The sequence below is a fragment of the Gorilla gorilla genome, chromosome 20 (genome assembly GCF_029281585.2).
Source record: "Gorilla gorilla gorilla isolate KB3781 chromosome 20, NHGRI_mGorGor1-v2.1_pri, whole genome shotgun sequence".
Taxonomy (NCBI): domain Eukaryota; kingdom Metazoa; phylum Chordata; class Mammalia; order Primates; family Hominidae; genus Gorilla; species Gorilla gorilla.
The window spans coordinates 50,830,853-50,844,250 of record NC_073244.2 but is presented as its reverse complement, the minus strand read 5'-3'; positions in this window follow the sequence as shown (position 1 = coordinate 50,844,250).

The window sequence follows — 13,398 nt, the reverse complement described above, 5'->3', positions numbered from 1 at the left end:
AAAACAAAACCAGAATCCCGGAATTGCAGTGGGCTTTCTGAGCTGTGCGACCTAGGTGAGTTATTCAACCTCTCTGGACCTTGGGTTTTTTCACCTGTAAAAAGGAGGTGATGCTCGTATATACCCCGTGGGCTGTTGTGAGGAGTAAACGAGTTGCTGCATGAAATTTCATGCCGATAACAGGGCCCGGCCCAGAGTAAGGGCTGGATAAGAATCAGCTGTTCTTTTTAATCGTATTAATGCATGAACTCCAGAAACTGACGTCTAGGGAACAAGTTAGGGTTCTCCCCTGTAAACCTTTGCAATCTGTTTGAATGTGAGGAGCGGCTGCCACAAAAAGAGAAACAGGGAAGAACTGGGGCGGCCCGGATTTCCAGTCGTTTCCCCTTCCTGACTGCAGATACAATGACCCGCCACCACTTGGCTTTGTAAATTCAGAGCACATAGGCTTCTACTGATTGTGGACACCAATTTCAGAAATTGGCACTAGGAGTGTGGGAAAATCAAAACGAGCCCTTTGCACTGTTTTTTTTTTCTTCCCATTTCCAGAGTCTCCATTACAGCCTAAAATATAACGAAAGTAGCTCTCATAACCAAACTTGAGTACCTGCCACTCCTGCGGCCCCCAATTATAACCTCCCCTTATTCTTAGTTAGTCCAGAATGGGAGGTTCCTAAGCTTTTTTGTGCTGAAGATGCCTATGGCAAGCTGGTCAAGCCCTTCTCAGGATCATGTTGTTACATGCATAATATAAATACACAGAAACACAAAGGAAACCAGTGCTATTGTGATACAAGGTGTTGGGTTTTTTTGTTGTTGTTGTTTTGTTTTTGTGTTTGCTTTTTGGTTTTGTGTGTGTGTGTGTTTTGTTTTTGTTTTGAGACAGAGTTTCACTCTGTTGCCCAGGCTGGAGCACAGTAACACGATCTTGGCTCATTACAACCTCTGCCTCCTGGGTTCAAGCGATTTTCGAGCCTCAGCCTCCCGAGTAGCTGGGGCTACAGGCATGAACCTGGCTGAAAACGAGAAGTTTTAAAAACACACGAATATACATGCATATATTTCTATTAGCCATCAGAGTGATGACATTATCACAGGTCAGGTAGTCTCTGGAGAATGAAAAGGACAAACGTCTTAATATCATTATGAAAATACTTTTGACCTCACTAGCCCCTGAGAAAGGTCTTGGGGACCCACAGGTGCCCCCAGACCACATTTTGAGAACTGCTAGATTAAAGCGTAGTAAAAGGAGAGGTAAAAAAAGTTTCCCCTATCCAAGTTCACGTAGCTCCTGAATTCCCAACCACCAGCCCAGGTGAAAAGAGCCCACTGGAGTTGCCTCTGGTTGGACCCTGACTGGCGGATGAGGGCTTATAGCTCAGGTATAAGCTTGCGGTGGGGAATGGAGCATCGACTCTGGGGCTAGATGGCCTGCTTATAAATCTATCTTCAGCATTGACTAACTTAGACAAGTGATTTAACCGCACAGTGCCTCAGTTTCCCCATCTGTGAAATGGGAACAATAGTAGCACCTTATAGGGTTGTTGCAAGGATTAAATAATAAACCCCTTAGAACAGTGCCTAGCACAGAGCAAGTGCCCCCGTATAATCTTCTAATTATCATTATAATAATTAGAAGATTATTGATAATAATTATTATTGATAATAATCTTCTAATTATTACCAAGACATCTAGTCTGCCCAGTTTGTAAGGCAGAGTTTTAATAAGCCTAGTTTTCTAAGTCACTTTACTCTGTCCCCCAGGCTGGAGTGCAGTGGTGTGATCTCGGCTCACCGCAAGCTCCACCTCCCGGGTTCTAGCCATTCTCCTGCCTCAGCCTCCCAAGTAGCTGGGACTACAGGCACGTGCCACCACACCCAGCTAATTTTTTGTATTTTGTTTGTTTGTTTGTTTGTTTTGTTTTTTGTTTTTTTGAGACGGAGTCTTGCTTTGTCGCCCAGGCTGGAGTGCAGTGGCGCGATCTCGGCTCACTGCAAGCTCCACCTCCCGGGTTCACGCCATTCTCCTGCCTCAGCCTCCCAAGTAGCTGGGACTACAGGCGCCCACTACCACGCCCGGCTAATTTTTTGTATTTTTAGTAGAGACAGGGTTTCACCTTGTTAGCCAGGATGGTCTTGATCTTCTGACGGCGTGATCCGCCCGCCTCGGCCTCCCAAAGTGCTGGGACTGCAGGCGTGAGCCACTGTGCCCGGCCTTGTATTTTTAGTAGAGACGGGGTTTCGCTGTGTTGGCCAGGCTGGTCTCGAACTCCTAGACTCAAGTGATCTGCCCACCTCGGCCTCCCAAAGTGCCGGGATTACAGGTGTGAGCTGCTGTGCCCAGTCGATTTAAACCTTTTAAATTATGAAATGTGATATACATGCAGAAAAGTAATGAGACATAAATGTCCCACTGAATAAATATGACAAAGTGAACACAACTGTGTAACCACCAACCCGGTGCAAGAAAAATAATCTTATCGCCTTCCCCCAAGCCCCCTCCTGCTTCCTCTCCAGCACAGCTTTCTTCCTTCCCGAGAAGAAATCCACTTAACTTTTACCTGACTTTGGTTTCCCCACCTAAGTACACCTCCCTACACACAGTGGTTTCATTTTGCCTATTTTTGCACATGGCGTAAATAGAAATATACAGGATTAACTCTTTCACTCAACTTTATGATTGGGAAATGTATCTGAGTTGGGCGCATAATTGCAACCCATTTTCTTTCTCATTGCCAAGCAGCCCTCCATTGTGTGAATACACCCCAATTTATGTATCAATGGTGGTTTTTTGTTTGTTTGTTTTTGTTTTTGTTTTGTTCTTTTGAGACGGAGTTTCGTTCTTGTTGCCCAGGCTGGAGTGCAATGGGGTGATCTCGGCTCACTGCAACCTCCGCCTCCCAGGTTCAAGCGATTCTCCTGCCTCAGCCTCCTGAGTAGCTGGGATCACAGGCATGCACCACCACACCTAGCTAATTTTGTATTTTTTAGTAGAGATAAGGTTTCACCATGTTGGCCAGGCTGATTTCGAACTCCCAACCTCAGGTGATCCGCCTGCCTCAGCCTCCCAAATTGCTGGGATTACAGGCGTGAGCCACCGTGCCCAGCCATCAGTGGTTTATTTATCAATTTATTTATCAGTTGGTTTATCTATCAAAACCAATTGTCAATGGAATTTTGAGTTACTTCCTTTTTTTTTGGCTTTTGCAAATAGTGCTGTGATCAACATTCTAGTACATATTTTGTTAAACATATATACACATTTCTCCTGGATGTAAACTAGAAGTATAAGATGGCTGGGTCATAAGGTGCATGTATCTTTATCTTTGGTAGATACAGCCAAAGAGGTTTCCAAAGTGGTATTTCTTCTCCTCCCACCAGCCACGTTAGAACACTTCCATTGTTCCACATCGCTGCCAACACTTGGAACCAATAAAGCATTGTCAGGTGCTTTATTTTTAGTCCTTCTGGTGGGTGTGTAGAGGTAGCTCATCGTAGTTTTAATTTGCATTTCCCTGCTGAGTAATGAAATTGAACATCTCTTCATTTGCATATCAGCCTTTTGGATATCCTTTTTGTGATGTGCTTGTTCAAGTGTCTTGTCCGGTTTTCTACTGGGTTGTCCATTTTTATTGGTTTATTTATTTTTATTTTATTTTATTTTTTTAGATAAAGGGTCTTGCTCTGTCACCTAGGCTGTAGTGCAGTGGCATCATCATAGCTCACTGCAGCCTCTACCTTCCTGGCTCAAGCAATCCTCCCACCTCAACCTCCCAGTAGCTGGGACCACAGGCATGCACCACCACCATGCCTGGCTAATTTTGTTTATTTCTATTTTTATTTATTTATTTATTTGAGACAGAATCTCACTCTGTTGCCCAGGCTGGAGTGCAATGGCACGATCTCGGCTCACTGCAACCTCTGCCGCCCGGGTTCAGGCTATTCTGCCTCAGCCTCCCGAGTAGCTGTGATTACAGGCGCCTGCCACCATGCCTGGCTAATTTTTGTATTTTAGGTAGAGACAGGGTTTCACCATGTTGGCCAGGCTGGTCTCGAACCCCTGACCTCAGGTGATCCACCCGCCTCGACCTCCCAAAGTGCTGGGATTACAGGTGCGTGCACCACGCCCAGCTAATTTTGTTAATTTTTTTGTAGGGACAAGGTCTTGCCATATTCCCCAGGCTGGTCTTGAACTCCTGGACTCAAGCGATCCTCCTGCTTTGACCTCCCAAACTGTTGGCATTACAGGAGTGAGCCACCGCACCTGGCCTCTTCTGTTATTTTCCAATAGCTTTCTCATGTGAGTTACCCCTAGGTTGGCAATCTATCTGGAACTGATTTTTGTGTACGGTGTAAGTTAGGGTTTTAAATTTTATCAAAGTAATGCACATAGCTAATAAAATAAAAATAAATGAGTCTACTTTCTTAAGGAGACTTCTTCTTTAAAAACTATTTCTCCATTATGAAAATAGTAGCATCATTGGCCAGCCTGTAATCCCAAGCACTTTGGGAGGCCAAGGTGGGCAGATCACGGGGGCAGGAGTTCGAGACCAGCCTGGCCAACGTGGTGAAACCCCATCTCTACTAAAAATACAAAAATTTGCCAGGCATGGTAGTGAGCGCCTGTAATCCTAGCTACTCAGGAGGCTGAGGCAGGAGAATCGCTTGAACCCGGGAGGCGGAGATTGCAGTGAGCTGAGATCACACTATTGCACTCCAGCCTGGGCGACAGAGTCAGACTCCGTCTCAAAAAATAAAAAGAAAAAAGAAAATATTCACATCTCATTACTGAAAACTTAGAAAGAGCCAGGGAGGTTTCATGGCTCAAGGAACTAACAAACCTGGGTTTTGTTTTTGTTTTTGGAGACATGGTCTCACTCTGTCACCCAGGCTGGAGTGCATTGATGTAATCATGCAATCATAGCTCACTGTGACCTCAAACTCCTGTCCTCAAGCAATCCTCCCACCTCAGCCTCCCAAAATGCTGGGATTATAGGCGTGAGTCACTGTGCATAGCCACAAACCTGGGTTTGAATTCTGGTTCTGCCACTTTGTGACTGGGTAACCCTGGGTGAGTGTCTGCTCTTGTGTTAGCCTCAGTGACCTAATATCTAAAACTGATACACAGTGCCTACTTTGCAAATGCTTGGAAAGATACAGCAAGTAAAACGTGTAACACGGGGTGGGGCTGATCAAGAAAGAGCTCCATAGATAATAGCCACAATTATTTACAAAAGATTTCATTCAATCACTCAGTGGCCATTGAGAATGCTTGGAGCATTTTTTCTTGTACACAGGAATTGGGCTGAATCACGGTCATACCACAGTCTGATGTTATTTTTATTGGACTCTTCTAAGCATTCTTTGATACTGGCTCATAATATTCCACTGTGTGGTTTACTTTACCCAATCTGAGAGATGACATCCGTGGAAAAAAGCCAGGGCTTTGGAGACAGACAGCTTGCGTTTAAACCCAGCTCCAGCATTGAGGAGCTGTGAGCCACTTGCCTCTCTGTGCCTCAATTTCCACATCTGCAAAATGGGGATAATAAACCATGCTGTATATTTGACGTATTTTAGAGAGTTGTGAGAATTAGATGAGTGAATGAATGGATGTAATGAACTAAGACCTGTGGTAAAAACAGCACTTGGTATAAACCGAGTCCTTAAAAATCTTGATAGAAATATTTCAAGGTTTTAGCTGGGTGCGGTGGTACATACCCGCAGTCTTAGCTACTTGGGAGGCTGAGGCAGGAGGGTTATGTGAGCCTAGGAGTTCAAGACCAGCCTGGGCAACACAGTGAGACCCCCATCTGTAATTGATATATGTATGGTTATATATGTACATATATAAAGAATAGTAAGATGTGGGCTTTTTGGGTTTGGTTTTTTCTTTTTCTTTTTTTTTTTTTAAAGTCAGGATCTTGCTCTGTTCCCCAGGCTGGAGTACAGTGGTGCGATCTCAGCTCACTACATCCTCAACTTCTCAGTCCCAAGCAATCCTCCCACCTCAGCCTCCTGAGTAGCTGGGACTACAGGCTCACACCACTACACCCAGCTAATTTTTCTATTTTTTGTAGAGACGAAGACTTGCGATGTTGCCCAGGCTGGTCTCAAACTCCTAGGCTCAAGGGATCCTCCCACCTTGGCCTCCCAGAGTGCTGAAATTACAGGCGTGACCCACTGTGCCCGGCCAAGAATAGTAAGATGTTAATGATAGAATCCAGTTGGATATATGGTGGATATATGTGTGTTCCTTGTAAAGGTCTTTCAATTTTCCTGTGCATTTGAAAATGTTCATAATAAGATGTTGGGGAAAATGCTTGCGGACATCCACGTAGTTGCTGTTGTCGACCTTTATGGTGAAGCCACAGCAGCAACTGATTCCTGAGTGATTGACACGCTGTATGTTCATTTAATGACCCTGACAATCTTTAATGCAGACTTTAGAAATTTTACAGATGGACCCATTTTACAGATGAGGAAACTGAGGCTCAGCAAGGCTAAGCACCTTGTCGTGTGACCTTCAGGTCACCGACTGGGTGGGGGGCACACAAGGTGAATGGTAGAGGGACAGCTCCCTTCCAGAAAGAAGGGTAGCATGCACCTGGAGACAGGGACTGGGGCTAACAGGTCTTGGGGTCCCCCTGGGAATGATCCCCGTTATCGCAGCTTCCCTGTATGGAGTGCTTGGCTGTGTGCCGAATGCTCTGCGTGAATAATCCCGTTGATACTGCATGCTGCTTATTAAGCCCATTTTATAGATGGAGAAACTGAGTATAGAGACATTGAGCAGTTTACCTAAAATCACACAACTGGTGTGTGGCAGAGAAGCCAGGACTAGAACCCTGGTGTGTCTGATTTCAAAGCCTGGTGTGTGAAAACTTTTTTTTTTTTTTTTTTTGAGACACAGTTTCGCTCTTGTTGCCCAGGCTGGAGTGCAATAGCATGATCTCGGCTCAATGCAACCTCCGCCTCCTGGGTTCAAGCGATTCTCCTGCCTCAGCCTATGGAGTAGCTGGGATTACAGGTGCGCACCACCATGGCTGGTCAATTTTTTGTGTTTTTAGTACAGATGGGGTTTCGGCATGTTGGCCAGGCTGGTCTCGAACTCCTGATCTCAGGTGATCCACCCGCCTCGGCCTCCCAAACTGCTGGGATTACAGGTGTGTGAATACGTTTAGGAGTGACTCTTCCCTGCTTAGAATATTATCCAATGTGAAATGCTGTCAGCTCCACCTTCCAATCTATCCAGAACCTGCCCAGTTCTGCAGCCCCTACCCATGCTCTCCTTCCTGGGCTGTCTCAGCAGGTCCCTCCCTGGTCTTCCCACTCCCATCCTGTCCCCCTCCTCACCCCCTGCAGTCTGTCCCTCACATGTAACCAGAGGGGTCCTGTGAACACCTGAGTCAGATCATGTCTCTCACCTGCTCAAAGCCCTCCTGATCCTCTCACTCAGGGGAAAGCCAGAGACCTCCCTATGGCCCACGAGACCCCACGTGACCTCCCCGTCACTTCTCTTTCCTTATCTCTTACTACTTTCCCCTCACCCACACTGGTTCAGGCACCAGGCTTCTACGCTGTTTTTTGTTTTGTTTTGTTTTTTTGAGATGGAGTCTTGCTCTGTTGTCCAGGCTGGAGTGCAGTGGTGCGATCTCAGCTCACCGCAACCTCTGCTTCCTGGGTTCAAGCGATTCTCTTGCCTCAGCCTCCCAAGTAACTGGGACTGCAGGTGCATGCCACCATGCCTGGCTAATTTTTGTATTTTTAGTAGAGGCGGGGTTTCACCATGTTGCCAAGGCTGGTCTTGAACTGCTGACCTCAAGTGATCCGCCCACGCCGGCCTCCCAAAGTGCTGGGATTACAGGTGTGAGCCACTGCACCTGGCCTCTACACTGTTCTTTGAACATATTAGTCATGTCCCCACTTCTCAGGGCCTTCTTATTGCCTGTTCCCTCGACCTAGAACATTCTTCCCCAGGTGCCCATGTAGCCCCTTCTCTCCTTCCTTCAGGCCTTACCCAGATGACACTTTCTCAGGGAGCCCTCCCCTTGACTAATTTAAAATTACAATCCACCTCCACACACTACTCCCCACCCCACAAGCCAGGGGTCTGCAAAAGTTTTTTGGTAAAGGGCAAGATATTAAATATTTTAAGATTTGCAGGCCACGTAGCCTCCGTCACAGCTACTGGACTCTGTCATCAAACAAAAGCACCTACAGACATTACAGGACCCAATGAGTGTGGGTGTATTCCAGTAAAACATTATGGAGGCCAGGCGCAGTGGCTCATGCCTGTAATCCTAGCACTTTGGTAGGTCGAGGCAGGAGGATTGCTTGAGGCCAAGAGTTCAAGACCAACATGGCCAACATAGTGAGACCTCATCTCCAAAAAACAAACAAACTTACAGACACTGAAATTGGAAATTCATATAATTTTCTTTTCTTTTCTTTTCTTTTCTTTCTTTTTTTTTTTTTTTTGAGATGGAGTTTCTTTCTTGTTGCCCAGGCTGGAGTGCAATGGCGCGATCTCGGCTCACTGCAACCTCTGCCTCCCGGGTTCAAGCGATTCTCCTGCCTCAGCCTCCCAAGTAGCTGGGATTACAGGTGCCCACCATCACATCAGGCTAATTTTTGCATTTTTAGTAGAGATGGGGTTTCACTATGTTGGCCAAGCTGGTTTCAAACTCCTGACCTCAGGTGATCCACCCACCTCAGCCTCCCAAAGTGCTGGGATTACAGGCATGAGCCACCGCGCCCAGCCAAAATTCATATAATTTTCATATACCAGAAAATATTATTTTTCTTTTGTTTTTGTTTTCCAACCATTAAAAAATGTAAAAATCAACCGGGCATGGTTGCTTATGCCTGTGATCCCAGTGCTCTGGGAAGCTGAGGCAGAAGGATCACTTAAGTCCAGAAGTTTGAGACCAGCTGGGGCAATACAGCAAGACCCCATCTCTTAAAAAAATACTAAAATTAGCAGGGCGTGGTGGCACACGCATGTAGTCCCAGCTACTTGGGAGGCTGAGGTGGGAGGATTATCTGAGCCCGGGATGTTGAAGCTGTGGTGAGCCATGATCGCACCACTGTACTCCAGCCTGAGTGACAGAGGTGAGAACCTGTCTCAAAAAAAAGTTTTTTTAAGTTAAAACTAGGCCAAGCATGGTGGCTCATGCCTATAATCCCAGCACTTTGGGAGGCCAAGACAGGCAGATCACTTGAGTTCAGGAGTTTGAGACCAGCCTGGCCAACATGGTGAAACCCCGTCTCTACTCAAAATCCAAAAATTAGCTGGGCATGGAGGTGTTTGCCTGTAATCCCAGCTACTCGGGAGGCTGAGGCAGGAGAATCGCTTGAAATCGGGAGGCAGAGGTCGCAGTGAGCCGTGATCACACCACTGCACTCCAGCCTGGGTGACAGGGAGAGACTTCATCTTTAAAAAAAAAAAAAGTAAAAACCATTCTTAGGTTGTAGGCTGTATAAAAACAAATGACAGGCTGGATTTGGCCGCCCAACTGTAGTTTGCTGACCCCTGCCCTAAGCTTACCCTGGCTAATATTTGTTTCATAGCATTCATCACCTTCTAACAGACTGTAATATTTACTTGTTTATTATGTTTATTTTCTAGCATCTCCCCTGGAGCTATCAGCCCCAGCTTCCTAACAGCTCCAGGAAGGCAGGGATGTTGGCTGTCTGGCACATAGCAGGTGTGCAGTAAGGATTTATTAAATGATCGAATACATGGATGAATCCTAATGACTGTTGGGATCATGAACCCATTCTTGCTGCCCGGCTAAGTGCTGAACCCTAGAATTTGAGATTGGGAGGAGGAGGAGAGCACAGAATCATTTTCTTTCTCTCTCTCTCTTTCTTTCTCTCTCTCTGTTTTCTTTCTTTCTTTCTTTCTTTCTTTCTTTCTTTCTCCTTCCTTCCTTCCTCTCTCTCCTTCCTTCCTTCCTTCATTTCTCTCTCTCTCTCCTTCCTTCCTTCCCTCCTTCTTTCCTTCTTTTTTCCTTTTTTTCTTTTTTCTTTTCTATTTTTCCGAGTCTTACTCTGTCGCCCAGGCTGGAGTGCAATGGTGCAATCTTGGCTCACTGCAATCTCCGCCTCCCAGCAGAACCATTTCCTTTCATCCCAAACTTTGAGCTCCATGATTTCATCCTGACTGCATATGATGTCACATGTCAGGGGACCTGTGAGCCACCGGAGGTGAGCAGCATGCCCAGGGCACAGCTCACCTCCCGAGAGATGCCACCCTGCTTCAAATTACAGCAGGAAGGAAGAGTGACTCACCCTCTCAGATGTGGAGGCTTCCTGTGACGGACCCAGGACAGCCCACCCCACGCTTCACCTCATAATCACAGCCACAGCCAGTTCACTGGAGGCTCCCTGTGAACCGTGTATGATTGCATGGATTCCTCACCATTTCACATGGTCCCATTTTGTATTACAGAAGAGGAAACTGAGGTTCAGAGGAGTGAGCTCACTTACCTGACATCACACTGTCAGTAAGAAGAGCTAAGCCAGGTGCAGTGGCTCATGCCTGTAATCCCAGCACTTTGGGAGGCCGAGGCGGGTGGATCGCCTGAGGTCAGGAGTTCGAGACCAGCCTGGCCAACATGGTGAAACTCTGTCTCTACTAAAAATACAAAAATTAGCCAGGCATAGTGATGGACGCCTGTGTTCCCAGCTACTCAGGAAGCTGAGACAAGAGAATCTCTTGAACCTGGGACGTGGAAGTTGCAGTGAGCTGAGATTGCACCATTGCACTCCAGCCTGGGCAACAGAGCAAGACTCTGTGTCAAAAAAAAAAAAAAAACTGAGATTCATTCCCTTCTGCCCACTTGGCCTTAACCACCAGGCCCCACTGTCTCCGATTCATCCCTCTGCCATCTCGTCCTGGATTTCAGGCCTCAGGTCCTGTGTCATCTCCCAGCATGGTTTTGTTTTTGTCTTTTTTTCTTTTCTTTTCTTTTTTTTTTTTTTTGAGATGGAGTTTTGCTCTTGTTGCCCAGGCTGGAGTGCAATGGCGCAATGTTGGCTCACTGCAATCTCCGCCTCCCGGGTTCAAGCAATTCTCCTGCCTCAGCCTCCTGAGTAGCTGGGATTACAGGCATGCACCACCACGCCCAGCTAATTTTGCATTTTTAGTCAAGACGGAGTTTCTCCATGTTGGTCAGGCTGGTCTCGAAGTCCCGACCTCAGGTGATCCACCTGTCTTGGCCTCTCAAAGTGCTAGGATTACAGGCGTGAGCCACCCTTCCTGGCCATGTATTTTGTTTTTTAAGACAAGGTCTCATTCTGTTGCCTAGGCTGTAGTGCAGTGTCATGATCATAGCTCACTGCAGCCTCGAACCCCTGGACTCAAGTGATCTTCCCACTTCAACCTCCCTAGTAGCTGAGACTACAGTTTCATGCCACCTCACCCACCTGATTTTTAAAAAATTTTGTAGACACAGAGTCTCGCCTTGCTGACCAGGCTGGTCTCAAACTCCTGGGCTGAAGCGATCCCCCTGCCTTGGCCTCCCAGCGTGCTGGGATTATAGGCGTGAGCCACTGCACACGGCCTCCAAGCACCACTGTATCATCAGGTGGACATAACAGTTCCATAAAGTCCGGAATTGAGGCCAGGGACAGACTAAACCCTCAAACAAACATGAGCTCTTATAAATATTGGCCCAACTATTTATTTATTTTTATTTTATTATTCTTTTCTTTTTTTTTTTTTTTTTGACGGAGTCTTGCTCTGTTGCCCAGGCTGGAGCACAGTGGTGTGATCTTGGCTCACTGCAACCTCTGCTACTTGGGTTCAAGTGATTCTCCTGCCTCAGCCTTCCAAGTAGCTGGGAATACAGGCACATGACACCACACCTGGATAATTTTTTTTTTTTTTTTTGAGACGGAGTCTCACTCTGTTGCCCAGGCTGGAGTGCAGTGGCACGATCACGGCTCACTGCAAGCTCCACCTCCCGGGTTCATGCCATTCTGCTGCCTCAGCCTCCCAAGTAGCTGGGCCTACAGGTGCCCGCCACCACACCCGGCTAATTTTTTTTTGTATTTTTTAGTAGCGACGGGGTTTCACCTTGTTAGCCAGGATGGTCTCGATCTCCTGACCTCGTGAACCGCCCACCTCGGCCTCCCAAAGTGCTGGGATTACAGGCGTGAGCCACTGCGCCTGGACTTTTTTTTTTTTTTTTTTTTTTTTTTTTTTTTTAGTAGAGACAGGGTTTTACCATGTTGGCCAGGCTGCTCTTGAACTCCTGACCTCAAATGATCTGCCCACCTCGGCCTCCCAAAGTGCTGGGATTACAGGTGTGAGCCACCATGCCTGGCCCCGACTATTTATTGTACCATTGTTGGGTACACCATTTTCCACTGCAGTCACATTGAGGAGTGTTGGAAGATTTTAAAGTCCTACAGGGGTGTGCTCGGGAGGCTGAGGTGAGAGGATCACTTGATCCCAGGAGATTGCAGTGAGCTGTGATCATGCCACTGCACTCCAGCCTGGGCAACAGAGCAAGACCCTGTCCCCCCCAAAAAATTGCCTTAAAAATATGTTATTAGGCTGGACGTAGTGGCTCACGCCTGTAATCCCAGCACTTTGGGAGGCCGAGGCGGGCCAATCGCTTGAGCCCAGGAGTTTGAGACCAGCCTGGCCAACATGGCTAAACCTCATCTCTACAAAAAATACAAAAATTAGCCAGGTGTGGTGGTGTGTGCCCGTGGTCCCAGCTATTCGGGAAGCTGAGATGGGAGGATCACTTGAGCCTGGGAGGGAGGCAGAGGTTGCAGTGAGCCAAGATCTCACCACTGCACTCCAGCCTTGGAAGAGCCTGTCTGCAAATAAATAAATAAAAACCCACTGGAGAGCAAGGCTCATCCTTCTGTGTGAGGAAAGGGCAGCCTGGCTCCTGCTGTGTGAAAGATGAGCTGGATCATATCAAGATCAAATCTGGTGTGACCTTCCCTGAGGGTCTACACTAACCCTTCCTCGTGAGTTCAGTGGGTGAGAACAGGAGTTGAGTCCTAGAGGGCACATGACTCACCACCAACCAGGGGATCTGTCAGGGCTGAAGCGTGGGTCACGCTGTGCACAGTCAGCAGGAGTGCGGTCAGCTCTGTGTATCCTACCTCCAGGAACACCCCAGCCCTCCACAGGCTCTCAGGTGTGGGCCCAGCAGCACAGTTACTAGAGGGAAACGAGTATACCCCTGGGTCCATGGCAGGTCACTCAGGGAGAACAGGCTCTCTGCCACGGTCAAGGCAAGTCAAGTATAGACAGGAATGTGAGCCGGGTGTGGTGGCTCCCAGCACTTTGGGAGGCTGAGGTGGGAGGATCTCTTGAGCCCAGGAGTTCAAGAGCAGCTTGGGTGATGTAGTGAGACCCTGTCTCTA